General features: G+C 38.7%; 1 protein-coding gene across 1 annotated transcript in view; it reads right to left on the bottom strand.

Moving 5' to 3' along the window:
• LOC149217632 (GTP binding Elongation factor Tu family protein) overlaps positions 1 to 16,465 on the bottom strand; it is a 94,959-nt gene that overhangs the window by 56,895 nt on the left and 21,599 nt on the right. The gene's annotated exons all lie outside the window — the stretch shown is intronic.

Below are 16,465 nucleotides of genomic sequence, written 5' to 3'. Positions count from 1 at the left end.
TACTATGAAAAGGTCATTTTAATTTTTGATCTTAGACTCTACATATCCCGCCTCACTTGGGGATGATCTGGACGATCACATCATACTTTTAGGTTGATACGATTAAAGGGAGCAACAACCAGAGCTGAGTTCCAAGGTATTTCATCAATAGAGCAATGAGACATCGGGTCTCCCCTCAGCACCCCCCCCCTTTGGCAGGTCAACTGATACTCTCAAGGCCATTGCGGAGGTCACAAACAACGCATTTCTTCACTCACATTCAGAGCATCAGAGGGTTTAGTACCAGACGATTCCTGAACAAGGGTCCCCCACCCAACAAGCTCCTCCCTAGTCCCAGCAAAGCAACCAAAGACATATCCAAAGCTTTTTTACTTTGGCATCTAATTCTAGGACTATCCCACACTCCTACATCCCCCTAGGATCATGCAGCCAAACTCCTCGTTGGATCCAAAGGACTCTGATAGCGAGCTAGTGCCACTGTCGTCGTCCTTGTCGTCGGCTAATTTGATTCGAGCACTCTTCACATCATCAACCTCTAGCCCTGGACTTATTCACTTAGCCTTCTACATGACCCGATTATCTCCATGTTTATGAGGTTGTCCTATTATTGTATTCTTCTTTACTTCATTTTATCCTAGATTTAGCTTTGGCATTTTCTAGGAGTTACATTTGCACTCACCCATTATACTCGTACATGTTGTATCCTTCAGTCCCATTGACTTATTTATGGTCATTCATTGGGCATTAATAATATTATCTTATCTTATCTTCTTTCATCTGAGAATTGGATCTAGGACATTTGAATTCCATCACAGGTTACTCAAATGCATACTCAATGGATATTGGAATGGATTGACATTCAATAAAATTTAATTAGTAGCAATAGCTCAATCATTTAATACAATTAGATCTGTAAATATTCTTTTATTGACAAATTCCCCCCCCCCTCCACACACACTTGAATGTGACCTTTCCTTTTCTTTGACCATTTAACTTTGTAAGTAAAATTTGATTTTGATGGTTTAGACAAGAAATTTCCTTATCTTTTCTGACAAAACTTTGCCAATATTTTGTAATTTTGTTCAGTACTATCAAAATGGGGCTAGAACCTATCAGTCCGACTAGTTTGTCCGATTCAGTGAGAAATGTTGGTTTGCCCATTTCCGGTTCTAGACTTGGAATTGGAATGGTTTGGGGCTCAAACCAGTCCAATTCCAAGTCTAGAACCGGAAATGGCCAAAACAACATTTTCTCACTGAATCGGACGTTTTGTACCGAACTAGCCGATTCTATACAATTTGATCAAAGATGTTAGTAATGCAATTTAAATAAATTAAATTAAAAACAAGAATTTTTTAGTGGAGAAACCTAATATTCGAGCCTGTGGCCATAGTATTGCTATGCAATTCATGGTAATGTTAAATTCTTGAAGTAAAAGTGACATTCTCCTTTCTCTTTCATTTTCATCCTTCTACTTAAATTTTTAATATTACAATGAAATGACTTAGGATGTTTAAGAGTGGTTCCAACCTCTTTGGAGTTCACATGGAGAAAGTAGAATTTTAGATCTCACTCAAATCCCAACAAACTTAACAGTTTTCAAGATTTCCGAATTGAGGGGATTGCATCATTTGCATTGGATTTTGTCATGTATGAGGGCATGGAACTAATATTTAATCAAGAACACCAAGCCCTCTATGTACTTTAATGTTAGTGGCATTGGTTGTCGAACTCCTCTATCATGACCCTACTAAAAATGTACTCGTCACTCGAACAAAATCTTGACATGACGAGCTATGTTTTTTATATCATTTTTTAATGCTTAGAGGGTGACATTGATGATTAAGATCCCAATATAGGCAATGATTTTGATGGTATGTAGGTATTTGTTGTAGCATGATTTTTTTTTAATGTTAAAGGCCACCTAGAGCCTATTTGTTGATGTATTTTCAATTCAGAGATGGATTGCACTCTATGCTATTTTGATTATGTGCACCCTTACATGCTATATAAATGAGAACTTCTGCTTATTTGTGCATAAATGGTTTGGCACATGAATATATATGTTTTTCTTTAAAATTTGAATACTTTGTGTTTTTGGTCGACCGGTTTTTTGGTCTCGTTTTTTTACTGGTTTCGGTCCAGTTCAAAGGGTTTTCTGGTTCGAACACCAATTCGGTTCTGATAACATTGATTTTGCCTTTATGAACTTGCTCCTTAAGTTGTGATCGATAACTGTTTTGAATGAAAACATCTGGTGAATCATCCATGCCATTTGATGAGGTGGCTTTTGCACAAGATTTTATTGTAAGATCGTCTTATATTATCTCCTTTTTAACATAATAAAACATCAAATATCTCTTCTTCATATTTAAGGTGAACCGTGAAAGTACCCAATGTTTCCTTCCATGGCAAACCTAAAGGTATGTTGATGCCTTCCCACATAAACATAACATCGAACTAGGATTTGAAAGCATAATCACCGATTGTCAATTGTAGATTCTTTATTTCATATTATTTTTCACCCAAAAACAGGTTTTCAACAATATATGGCTTGGGAATTTGTAATTGACTGATCAGCTCAACATTAATGTAATTGTTGTTGTGATATGGGCTGTTAGCAACAGTACCATTTTTTCCTTTATTAGTCCCTTCACATTTTTGTTAAAATTCTCAGCACACCGTAAAAGTCTTAGCAATTTAATCTACCTACTTAGGATCAACAAAATACTGAACAAACTATCAAAATTTGAATCTAACTTTTACTGAAAACTGGTACACATCAAACTGAAAATTATAACAGGAAAGTACAAGTACAACAGATATGAAACTCAAATTATGTGAGGAACACGTACAACAGATATGACAATACTGGTACATTCACACTCTGGTACAACAACAGTTGCACAAGTTGGTCTTTTAACTTTGCTATTTTCATCAAATGCTTGCTAGTGCATCTGTCTTGCTCATGCAGGTAGTGGTGAGCTTGTTCTTCACAAACATCTTCCTAGATCCGTTCACACTTTGGTACAGAGTGCCCAAGGCATCATACATCTCCTTGGCAATGTTCTCCCCAGGTATATGAGGGAGAAAATGATCATTCACCATATCCAAAAGGACTCACTTCGTATTCACTGTATTCTTGTTGTACTCCATCAAATCTTTGGGATTTGTAGGTAGTGTGACCTTCGTCTCCAAAAGGTACAACAAGTTTGATGCTTCCAAGAGGTTATGTAATCTGCACTTCCACAGTACTAAGATGGAAGCACCCTTCATACGATCACACTAACACATACTAGCAAGGACCATTTCTACAACTCTGCAAGAACATACTCAGCAAACAAAATCAGTCAACACAAAAATCAAATCTGCAACTTACCCTAACTGCAAACCACCTATCTTCTATCAAACTTAGCCTTCCAATCACTGGAAGATCCTCAACATCAACACCCTCTCAACACTTCTCCAGTCCACACGTGTCAATCACTGTAAGATCCTTGCCATCAACACCCTCACACAAGTCCACATGTGCCAATCACTAGACACGTCTACTTCAACCCCTGAAGTAGTTGCGCTTCACACCCTCCAAATTCCTCTGTCAACTTTCTAGACGAAACAACTAGTCCATACATGGAGCCTAGAAGATTTTAGATACACCACTCAGATACCATGTTGAAATTCTCAGCACATGGTAACAGTCATAGCAATCCAACTTAACCTACCTACTGAGGATCAACAAATAATTGAAAGAACTATCAAAACTACAATTTGATTTTTACGAGGGATTGAAACACATCAAACTAAAAATTATAACAGCAAGTACAACAACATCATGTCACTATTTTATCAGTGTAAACAGGAAATACTAGAAGCTTCAAATCCTAACTCTAATCACTCATTGCTCATATTGAATTGAATGAATAACAATAGAGACCCTACCAATCTTTAAAGAGGAGAAGGCTAGGGTTGTACACTAAAAATAACCTAAACCTAAATGCCTAGGTGAGAGTGTCCAACATACATGCACACATGCACTGGCCTCCGTAAGAATTCACCTTCACCCTCTCCTTGGTATCAATGCCCTATCTTTATAAAACTGGAAGTCCACCTATCTAGTGCTCTTCTCCTAGAGCTGGAGAGGTAACTCAAAAATAGAACTGAAGATAGTCTGCTGAGTTTAAAACAGCAACTAACATAAGAAATAAGCATTGTTCTAAGTTCGTGACAGCAGTTACAGCTGGAAGAAATATGTGAATGGCACATGCATTCTAGAGGCATGCATGCATCCTCTATCTACCTATCATTGCTCTGCTTGCTAAAGACCTGCCACTGTCCACACTCAAGGCATCTCTCTCGTTGTGCACAAGAACTGAGCTGAATACTCTGTTGGTGCACCACTACTATTGGAGAGATTGTTGTAAGTGCCACTATACCTTCTTTCCATGTGCTTAGGTCTTGGACAGCTTTAGACGTACCTGCAACTGTGCCCTAGACAAGAACACTTATAAAGGTTCAAAATAAACGTTTTTAACGTGGCAAAAATGACCCATTTAAAAATCTTAGGAAATCTTCCTTATTTTGACAAGAATGCATTTTTCTTCAACTTACATACTGAGATCCTCCCACTAGAATTTTGACTAGGAATCCTTACTTTTTTACCACTTGATACTTCAAGACATTTTAATTTAAAATGTTATATAACATTTTTAATTTTACGCTTTATGGCTATGTAATGATATATATGTTTGTGTGGATTAAGGTGTACTATTTACAAAGTATATTTATATAATATATTTCTTATTTTGTGCAGAAACATAATATTATTAGTTTCTTCCATGTGTTCAATATGGAGTGAGAGTAAAGCTCAAGAGGAAGAGGAAGACAATGAAATGGGGATGTCCAATGACGTAGTGGACTACTCTTTAGACCCACTAAACAACATGCATTTCTGCAAGGGAAAACTTGGTTGGAATGAAGGAGAATGTCAAGGGGTTTCAACATTCCAGCAATGACTGCATGTGAAATCATTAGAATCTGAAGAATGTTCCAAACCTTTGTTATACTTTTATATCTCCAATGGTTCTTTAGTGGCTCCAAGCACAGGCCCCAGAGGCTAGACTTTTTAACTTTTGGACTGGCCCCTAAACAATTCCCAAACATTCTAAACTATGGAATGGATGGTCAAAAGTTCTAGCTCTGGCAAATTCAAGAGTTGATGTAAGCATGGATCAGGGACCCCAATCAAAGTCAATACAAGGGATTGCTAGAGTGACATGGTCAAAGTTTGTGAAACAAGATCCCTTGGAACTCAATTTCAAGGAACATTTAAGGATCACACAAACACTGAAAGGGATCCGAAAGCTTTCTCTTCTAAAAACTTCCTTGATTCATCACGTAGAAGTCATGATTATCCTTGGCTAACTGCTAGGGTATGGGCCCATAGTTTTATGGACAAGGATATGCTAGATCAAGAAGCCAAGTCATTGGGAGGAAGGCTTAATCATCCATTGAATTTCAAAAATGATTCTCTGAAGCAAGGCCAAGTGTTTTGGCAATCAAATCAGGGGAAGACACTTAAGAGACCCTAAGGCTTGAAGCTTCACCAAGAAAAGATTAAAATGATGCTAGGGAAGGACATTATTCTATGCTAGGTCCTTGAGCTCCAAGACGTAAGTTTGGTGGGGGGATCCAATTCGGATTTTAAAGTTCGAAAGGAAATGATCCACTACATGCTAGTATTCTTCACTCTTTCAAGGTGTTGGATAGATTTCTCTTTTAGAACAGCAAATGATGCAAATGAAATCAGAGAAGGCTTTTGGTTTTGGGGTAACCATGTGTTTTCTCTGAAGAAATGGTCAACAATTTTTTACCAAAGAAGGAAAAAGAGAACATCCAACCTCTATGGGTAATAATTCTAAACCTTCCCTTAGAATATGGAATGAATGAATGTTGAGGCATATTGTCAAGCTACGTGGAAATACAAAGCAAAAGATATCTCTCTCTTAAAGGTAACATGAAATCTATGGTGCATCTAGGTGTGAAAGTGGATACAAGTCTTGAACTAAATCCTGGACACAAAAGAGGGTGGAGCCAAAAAATGATCCTATAATCTTTAGTTGGACTACGTGAGGGTCCCTTTCAAAGGCTCTAAGTGCAAAGCATATGGGAATGTGAAGTATGAATGTTCCCAGGCTTGTCATTTTGGCTCATTTGTTAGAGGGGTGGGAGATTTTCAAATACCCAATGAAACCCTACAAAAAGATTAGACATAAGGAAAACAACATGTCTGCCCTAGTGTTGATCAGATACATCAATGAACCAATCAACTGACGATAAATCGTGGGATCAACCAACTCGGACTCAAAAGCACGAAGCTCCTTCCAGTTGGTAATCATGGGTGCGGTCACGGGCTTGCAGTCCTCCATATGAAATCTCCTCAAAGTGTCTGTTGCATATTTGCCCTATCCCAGAAATATATGCCCATCCGCCTGCCAAACCACTAATCCCAAGAAATAGTGCATCAGTCCAATGTTCGTCATCTCAAACTCTGAAGCAAGATCACGCTTGCAGTATTCTATGAGTCTTTCTACTCCTGTAATACATAATTCATCCACATACAGTACAAGAATGAGAGGATCCTCACCAATCACAATGCAATAAAGGTTTGGATCTACATCACTCTTGCAGAAACCCAACTGTTACAATTACTCATCTATCCAAGAATACCAATCTCTCGGAGCTTGCTTCAATCCATATAACACCTTCTTCAACCTGCATACATGGGACTCCCTCCCACGCACCCCAAAGCCTTGTGGTTGGTCAATGTAAACCTCCTCCCAGATGATCCCATTCAGAAATGCAATCTTCACATCCATCTGGTGGATCCTCCAACCCATCTCTACTACAATGAAAATCACTAATCTAATAAAATTATATCAAGCAACTAGAGCAAAGGTCTCCTCATTATCACTCCCTCTACCTCTGAGAACCCTTAAGCCACAAACCAAGCTTTGTACTTCTCAATGTTGCCATCCACGGCATACTTAATCTTGTAGAGCCACATGGAAGTACCACTGTCTTCCCCTCAAGCCTCGGTACAATCTCCTAGACATTGTTCTTCATGATGGAAGCACATTCTTCCACCATGGCATCCCTCCAGACCTATTGACCTGTTGCCTCCTCATAAGCAGAAGGCTCAGACTTAACAATGTTGCTCACCACAGCCAAATAGCTATAAAATCTCTTTGGTGCTCTCCCTAACAATCCTCTTGGGACGTCCCACTAACTCTTGTGCTTCCTTCAGGGTCTCTTGAAGCCATCTTGGCTTCCTCTTCCCTGAAGTGGCCTCGTCGACTGGTGTGGGTATCTCCCCCTCTAAAGACTGTGACCCTGAATGAGATGCACCTGCGATAGATGGTGAACTTGTACTTTGTGGACCTATGCACTGTGAACCCATACTTTGTGACCCAGTCACCTGTGTACTAGTCACTCCTGAAACCCGTGATCATCCTGAACCTTGCAATCACGAGCCCTATGGTCCACTACTCTATGGTGAACTTCCTTGTTGTGGAGTTTGTTGCTCTACCTGATCCTAGTGTTATAAAGACTAGACCAAACTAGTTTGATTCGCCCAGTCCGACTGTTTTGAGGCAAAAACTAGTTCGAACCGGTGACAAGAATCGTTTTTGGACGGTTTGGTATCGTTTTCGTAATGGAATCGATCGGTTCGGTACTAAACCGACCATTTTCACCAAACCGGTCGGTTCAGTACTGAATCGACCATTTTCACCAAACTGGCTGGTTCAGTATTGGTTCGGTAAATCTATGTAGAACACAAGTGGGGCTGATTTTGCTTCTTTTTTCTTGTTTTTGCCAAGCACTAGCCCACAATAGGTGCATAATATTCAAGCCTATGGCTCTACTATTGCTATGCAATTCATGGTAATGTTAAATTCTTAAAGTAAAAGTGACATTCTCCTTTATCTTTCACTTTCATCCTTTTACTTAAATTTTTAACATTACCATGAAATGACTCAGGATGTTTAAAATTGGTTCTGATCTCACTGGAATTCATATGGAAACTAGAATTTTAGATCTCACTCAAAATCCAACAGACTTAACAGTTTTTCAGGATTTCAAGATTGGGGGGATTGCAAAGTTCCCATTAGATTTTGTCATGTATGAGGATATCGAACTAGCATTTAATCAAGAGCACCAATCACTCTATGTACATTGATGCTAGTGGCATTATTTATTGAACTCCTCCATCATGATCCTACTAAAAATGTACCCATCACTCAAACAAAATCTTGAATTGACATGCCAAGCATTTTTTATCTTAATTTTAATGCTTAGAGGGTGATATTGATGACAAATATCCCAATATAGGCAAAGATTTTGATGACATGTAGGTATTTGTTGTAGCATGATTTTTTTTGTATGCAGGTCATCTAGATCTTGTTTTTTGATGTATTTTAAGTTCAAATATGGATTGCAGTTGGTGTTATTTTAGTTATGTGCACCCTTACATGCTCTAAAAATGAGAACTTTTACTTATTTGTGTATAAATGGTTTGGATTCATATGGATGCACATGAATATATGTAGTTTTCTTTAAAATTTGAATATTTTATGTGTTTTTGATTGACCAGTTTTTTGGTCCAATTTTTTTACCGGTTTCCATCCAGTTCTGATCGTTTCTCAGTCCAAGGGGTCTACCAGTTCGATGACTGGTGCCATTCTGATAACATTGATCAAAATACATGGGTCCATTGTCCTGAGAAGAAAAGTTTCAATTATGTGAAAGCCTTTGGTTCAGGTTCCAGGCTTTCCCTCTGCTAGCAAATTAAATGGCTTGGAAGATTAGGCAGTTGTCAAAACACTAGGATCGGGGATGAACCCTATATAAGGTGTGAAAACATGCAAATCCTTTCTGAAGCCATCAAATAAAAGTTGAGCCAACAAGGCATTACTTATCTTGCAGATGCTATGGAAAAGGCAACAAGGGATTTATGCTTAGAGGGAGAAGAGACAAACCAATAGAACACAGTGATAGGGACGATCTTTGGAAATTACATTCCTTTGAAAGAAGATGATCTAAGGGTTGTTGAATTTTCTACAAGTACACTAGATACAATTTTCTGCTAGATAATTATTTCCTAATAATCATCAACCAATAACTTATGCCACTATTATCATTGAATAATTACATTTCAAAAAATCTCAATGGTAAGTGCAGCAAAAACAAACAGGATCATAAAAAGACAGACATGCACAATAGAGGCAATAATTTTACCCTAGGACACCCAACCTTAGGATAAAACACAGTAACTTTTCTTTAGGAGAAATTATTCTTCAGCAAAGTTTACAAATTAGCAAACTGTCTAGAAATATGTGCAATAACCCAAGTCCAAATACCAGTTAAACCTGGTCAAACAGCAGCAAGTCAGCACTGGTCAAACCATCCAAAATACACAGAAGTCAACGATGGTCAAACAGCCAGCCTACCGTCAAACTTTGGCCATGTGGTCAATGGCCTGCAGTCTGCAATCAACCCCCAGTCAAAAACTCAATCAAACAGAGATCAAAAGCCCAGTCAACATCCACTCAAACTCGGCCAAACTGATAATCTTTCTCCACACGTGCGGCTGTCGAAGAATGCTAATGAGAGAGAAGAAACCCGTTCTCCGTTGGAGAAAAATGAGGTATCACATCTTCTATTTATACTTGATGAATAGGGCAAAATAATCCAAGGGACGCACCCTTTCATTAGGCTGGGTCGCCTTGTCACTCCAAAAATAAATTTTATTTTAATTTTTCTTGGTCGACTTGGAGACCCCTTTTGTCATGCAGGAATACCTTCCAATCTAAGTTACCAGGATTCGGATCTAGATACGGATATGGATCCCCCAGTTTTTTGAAAAGCCATGATCCAGATGCGATAAAGAAATGGAAGGTACAAGCAAATATAAAATATTTATAATTTTCAAAAACTAAATTTAAATAAATATAAAAATAAAAACATATATTGATTTTCAGATATATAATTTTTATAAATAATAATTATAAAAATATTATTAAATAAAAAATATCAAACTTAATGTATCATTTATAAATATTATTAAATTTATATAAAAATATAAAATAAAATAAAATATGTAAATTTTTAAATATATAATACTTTTAAAAATAATTATTAATTTAATAATATTAGAATTAATGCATCATTTATAAATTTTTAAACATTAATTATCAGTTATTATATTTATATTGAGTAACTATTTAATTTATCTTATAAAACTTACGTTTTACACTTGAAAATAAACTTTAAAATTAATTAAAACGCCTCAATAAATGTGGATGGCTGATAATCTTTCCTTCATATGCATTAAATTTTATAATATAAATGTGGATGGTCGATAATCTTTACTTCATATGCATTAAAGTTTATAATATAAATGTGGATGGCCGATAATCTTTACTTCATATGCATTAAAGTTTATAATATGACATGTTATAAAGTTTAAGTTTATAATATAGTCAACTAAGATAAAAATTAACTTTCACCCACCAATTCCCATTTTATTATTTGCAATGCTGATTTTTACCATTTTCATTGACGTAATCCACTTCTTATTGTTTGCCTGTTAACTTTTTCGTTCAGGCAACTTGTTTGTTGAATTTTTTGTTCTAGAATTTTGCCCTAACATTTGTTTTGAAATTTTGGGTTGACATTAAAGGTTTTACACACAAATGGATGTTGGGAGGATCTCCAAAAGGATCTGTATCTGAATCTATCTTTGATCCGAGGATCCAATCACTAGGCCTGATGAATCCGTTAGCATAGCTCTCGAAGCTACAAAAAATCAACACTCCCACTTACCAAAGGAGGTATTCTCCTTACCTGCAAATAGATTTATCCTTAGCTGAAATTTCTCCTTCCTCAAGAAAAATTCATGAGTTTGTTATGTTCTTGTAGTGTCCCCTCACATGCATGTCTATAAATATAGATCACTCCATCCTAGAGCAGGCAATGTGAGTAACCTAGCCCATTTATCCTTGGCCAAATCAGCATTGCTTCTTAGGTAAATGTATCCAACTCCCTTGGTCGAATCAGCATGATCCAGCCAAATCAGCATGGCTTCTCAGGAGAAGGTTTTCCCCTGGGTCATTCACCCCTGGCCAAATCAACATGGCCTAGTCAAATCAGCATGACTACTCAGGTGAATGTATCCATCTCCCCTGGTTAAATCAGCATGACCCAACCAAATCAATATGGTTTCTCAGGAGACAGTTTGCGCGATCCTGCAAAGACATCAACACTCACTCTCAACCAAGGAGACATTGTGCATCACACCAAGCTTTCTCTGAAGTATACAAACTTCGCTCAAGACAGAGGCCTAAAGAGAATGTCAACAATTTGCTCGTCCGTGATATGTATTGGAGCTTCATTGCTCCCTTCTGCACCATGTCTCGGATGAAGTGATATTTGAACTCAAAATGGCTCAACCTGTTATGAAAAACTAGATTCTCTAAAAGCTCAACACATCTTTGATTATCACAAAATATCAAGATCGGCTCAAGCTCCTGATCAAATAGTCTAGCAAGTAACTTCCGAAGCCAAACTACTTCCTGACTTGATGCATTGGTTGTGATATACTATGCCTTTGTTGTATTGAGTGTGACAGAAATTTGCTTCCTGCTAAGCCAAAATATCATAGTCGATCCCAAGATGATGCAACACCCTAAGGTGCTCTTTTTGTCCTCTACACTCTCAACCCAATTTGAATTAGTATATCCCTACAACCTTACTTCACCACCTGAGACATATCTCAAACCCATATCCAATTGTACCACACAGGTCCCTGAAGACATGCTTTGCTGCAACCCAATGTACCTGCCTCGGCTCGACCATATAATGGCTCAAGGTGTTCACTGCAAAGCAAATATCTAAACTGATGTTAACTAAGTATATCAAGGATTCGATCAACTGCCTATACATCATGGGATCCACTAAATCTGAATCTAAAGCAGGATCACTAAACTTCCTCAGATTGGTCACCAGAGGTGTAGCCATGGACTTGCAATCCATCATACCAAATATTTGAACAATGTACTTCCCTGTATCAAGGAAGATCTCATCAGGTTCCTACCACACCTCTAACCCCAAGAAATAGTACATCAAGCCAAGATCCTCCATCTCGAACTATGAGGCCAACTCCCTCTTGCACCCAACAATGAGCCTCTCTGCCCCTGTAAGGAACAGATCATCCACATACAACACTAAGGTCAAGGGATCGCCATCAACAATCATGAAGTAAAGGTTAAGATCTGCAACACTCTTTGTGAAGCCTAAGCTCATCAAGTATCCATCAATCCTAGAATACCACGCCCTAGGTGTTTGCTTGAGTCCGTACAAAGCCTTCTTCAATTTGCAAACATGGGACTCCTTCCCATGTACCTCGAAGCCCTGAGGTTGTTCTATGTATACTTCCTCCCCAATCACACCATTGAGGAATGTAGTCTTTACATCCATCTGATGTATCTTCCAACCCATAACTAAAGTAAGAAAAACAACAATCCTATAGAAGTGTACCTAATGACTAGAGCAAATGTCTCGTCATAGTCTACTCTCTCTTTCCGGGAGAACCCTCTAGCCATGAAACTCGCTTTGTACTTCTTGATGTTGCCAATGTTGCATGCTTTACCTTATAGATATGCTTGGAAGTCACCACTAACATCCATTCTGGTCTCAGAACTATCTCCCACACATCATTCTTCATGATGGACTGATATTCCTCCATCATCGCATATTGTTGGCATGTTGCCTCCTCATAACTTAAAGGCTCAAAATCAATGATGTTGCTCATCGATGTTGTATAGCTCGAGAACCCCTGTGGTCATTTACTCTCCCTAAAGGTACCTCTGGGAGATGCATGCCCATCTGCATCCTGCAAAATGTCGTCAACATCTCTCGGTAGATCCACAGACTCTGTTGGTTAGTTTATGGTAGCATCAGATGTGATCTAGCCATGAAAATTGGTGGAGAGGCTAAGGCACACAAGTTCTAAAGAATCCAAAAATCGTTTGGTGAAATTCCACCCAGATTGTATTTTAATAAAATAATTAACATTTTTAATGGGGTTCCTAAGTCTAAACTTAGGAAAATTAAAATATTAATGAGCATTAATCAAAATATGGGTGAGAATGTTCTAAAAGACGGATCAAGTCAAGTTTTAATCTTAGCTGTTGATTAGAGACTTAATCTCAGTCGTTGAAGTCTCAACGAGAAAAGTATAAGAAGGAGGCTTGGGGTTCATTTGAAAACACACAGAGGGTTGATCAGTCAGTTCGATATTCCTAGGGCAGGGTTGGCTAAGGAATTCGAACAAGTGATCAAGCAGTGAGGATCAAAGGCAGTATTGGAAGGAAGTGATTTCCAGTTCCAGTGAATATACTTCAAAGAAAACAGTGAAGGATCAGAGAGGCAGTGCAGTGCCAAGGAGGGGCAGCGCAGCAACTGGAGGAGGTTGACGCAGAACTACTGGGGGACAGCAGAGATCAGTGTCAGGAATCACTGTGGGTGATTGACAGATGAAATCTCAATTTGTCAGCAACAGACGCAGTGGCAGCAAGGGTGACACAGTCAAAGGGAGTCTCCACATAGAAGCCACGTAGTGATTGCGTAACTCACGCAGACATTGCGCAGTGGGTCATCCAGGAGCTGGGGCCAGTGCAAAATCTCCATATTCAATGTGAGAAAATTCTCACTATTTTTCTATCAGTCATCTTCTCTGAGTGGATTGCCATTTATCTGGGGCATCCAGATTGTATTCAGAAATTTACTGCCAATAATAGAAACCCTTAGATCTGTTGCACCAGTTTTCCTGCATTGGGTTTTTTGGGGACTATTGTCCAAAAACAAAAGTGTTAATGTGATTGTTCATGTGTTGGTGTTTCTCTTGCTTTTCTCAGTTCATAATTTGTGAAGTCTATAGCTGAAATTATTTTGATATATACTGAAGCATTGATAAATAACTTATTATTGTAAATAAGTAGAAGAAATAAATCAATCATTGCAGCATAATTTTTTCACATGGTATCGGAGCGGAGATCAAGCAAGATGGCAATAATTTCTGCAATACAGGGTGATGGTGCCACATTGGCAGCAAATCAATCTCCAAAATATTCACGCAGCCCCTCGCAGAAATTACCAGCAAAGAAAAATAGCATGGAGAACAGTAGGGATCATAATATTTCTGAATTAGCTTCTAGGCTGGAAGAGGAATTTTCTTGCTTATCGAGTTTTGCATCAATCGAGGATTGGTACATTGATAGCGGGGCTTCAACTCATATGACTGGAGAACGAGAATATTTCTCGAGCTATCAGGAGGAACAGATGAACTTCCAAATCACAATGGGTAACAGGATGAAATGCACCCCAGTAGGAAAGGGAACCATTACATTCCAGACAGTAGCAAGAGATAGTCTTCGGGCCACTAACGTACTACATGTGCCAAGTATGGGAATGAATTTGATTTCAGTATCTCAATTACAAGATAAAGGATATGATGTATACTTCATCGGTAACAGAGTATATGTCAAGCATCCTAAGTGGAAAAAGAGGGCCCAGATTGGAACTCGAAGCAACAGGTTATATAAGTTGCAACTCGAGTCTCCTATGGCACTAATAAGCAATAATGTCAATGGAGAGAAAGACTTGAATGAACTGTGGCATAGAAGGATGGGACACTTACATCATGGGGCGTTAAGGATTCTCAAGGAAACTGTTACGGGGGTTCCAGTGCTTACTACCAAGCATGATGATACATGCAGAGGCTGCGTACTAGGCAAGTACACCAAAGCGGCTTATTCCAGAAGCAACAATAGAGCTCAAAGTGTATTGGGTTTAATACACTCAGACATCTGCGGTCCAATGTCTACAAGAGCTATCAGTGGTGTTGAGTATTTTGTCACCTTCATAGATGACCATTCCAGGAAAACTTGGATTTATTTCTTAAAAACCAAGGATGAGGTCTTTGATCGATTTGAGGAGTTTATGGCTCTAGTGGAAAACCTGACAGGAAGGAAGATCAAAATATTACGCTCAGATAATGGTGGAGAATACATAGATAAAAACTTCACAGATTTCTGCACAAGAGAAGGGATCAGAAGAGAATGGACAGCACCTTATAATCCAAAACAGAATGGAGTCGCAGAAAGGAAGAACATAACTATTGTTGGAGTGGCAAAGGTGATGTTATATGATCAGAATCTACCCAAGTTTTTATGGGCAGAAGCGTGCAGCACGACTGTATACATTCAAAACAGGACCCCTCAAAGGGCTTTAGGAAAGAAGACGTCGGAGGGTGTTTTCACAAAAAAGAAGCCAGAAGTGAGTCACCTTAGGATATTTGGAAGTGTGGCTTATTGTCATATTCCAGATGAGAAGTGAAGCAAGTTAGAGAAGACTGTCGAAGTTGGATATCTCATGGGTTACAGTGAGACTTCAAAGGCATACTGAATCTACATTCTGAGCAGTAGGAAGATTGTAGTAAGGCGGGATGTAAAGTACATGGAAGATAGAGCTTTCAAGAAATCTCAAGAGATGCCTTTTGAAGAACACGCTGAGGATGTTCCTCTAGTCTAGCAACAGGGAGCAGATCTAGCAGGAAATCAGGGATCTGATTCGAGCACTGTAACCAGTACTAGCATCTCCTCAAGAGAGGAGGAGCTAGGAGTGTCACAACAGGTACAACAATAGGAAGAAGAACAGATGGAACCTCCCACCACCAGTGGAAGGACTAGCCGAGAGGTATAACAGACTCTGAGGGACGCAGAGGAATTTGCTGGAGCTCCTAGAGCCGAGAAAAGGCAACGTAGAAAACCTGACGGGTACCAAGCATTGGTAGCTGAGGTCGAAGAACCCTCTAGTTTTCATGAAGTCGTACAGCACCAGGTGTGGGTGGATGCCATGGTAGAAGAGTATAGTTCCATTATGACAAATGATGTCTGGGAAATTGTACCAAGACCAAAGAATAGATTAGTTGTGTGTTCGAGATGGATCTACAAGATCAAGTATGTTGCAGATGGCAGCGTAGACAAGTATAAGGCTAGGTTCGTTGCGAAAGGGTATGCTCAAAAGGAAGGAATAGACTATGAAGAGACCTTTGTCCCAGTAGCTCTGTATATCTCTATCAGATCCATTATATCCCTTGCAGCACAGATGGGATGGGAGATTCACAAAATGGATGTCAAGACATCATTCTTGAATGGGGTGATAGAAGAAGAGGTATAAATCCAACAACCAAAAGGTTTTGAAACACATGAAAAGAGAACTCATGTGTGTAGATTGAAGAAAGCCTTATATGGGCTTAAACAAGCACCCATAGATTGGTATGATCGAATGACAGCTACTTATAGCAGTTGGGATTCATCAAGAGCAATGTCGATACCAATCTTTAATA

This window comes from Pinus tabuliformis, chromosome 1_1 (assembly GCF_031772625.1).
Source record: "Pinus tabuliformis cultivar Carrire ecotype Pingquan chromosome 1_1, CPIR1, whole genome shotgun sequence".
Taxonomy (NCBI): domain Eukaryota; kingdom Viridiplantae; phylum Streptophyta; class Pinopsida; order Pinales; family Pinaceae; genus Pinus; species Pinus tabuliformis.
Note: the sequence above shows the minus strand (reverse complement) of the source record. Positions and strands in the feature narration are given on the sequence as shown.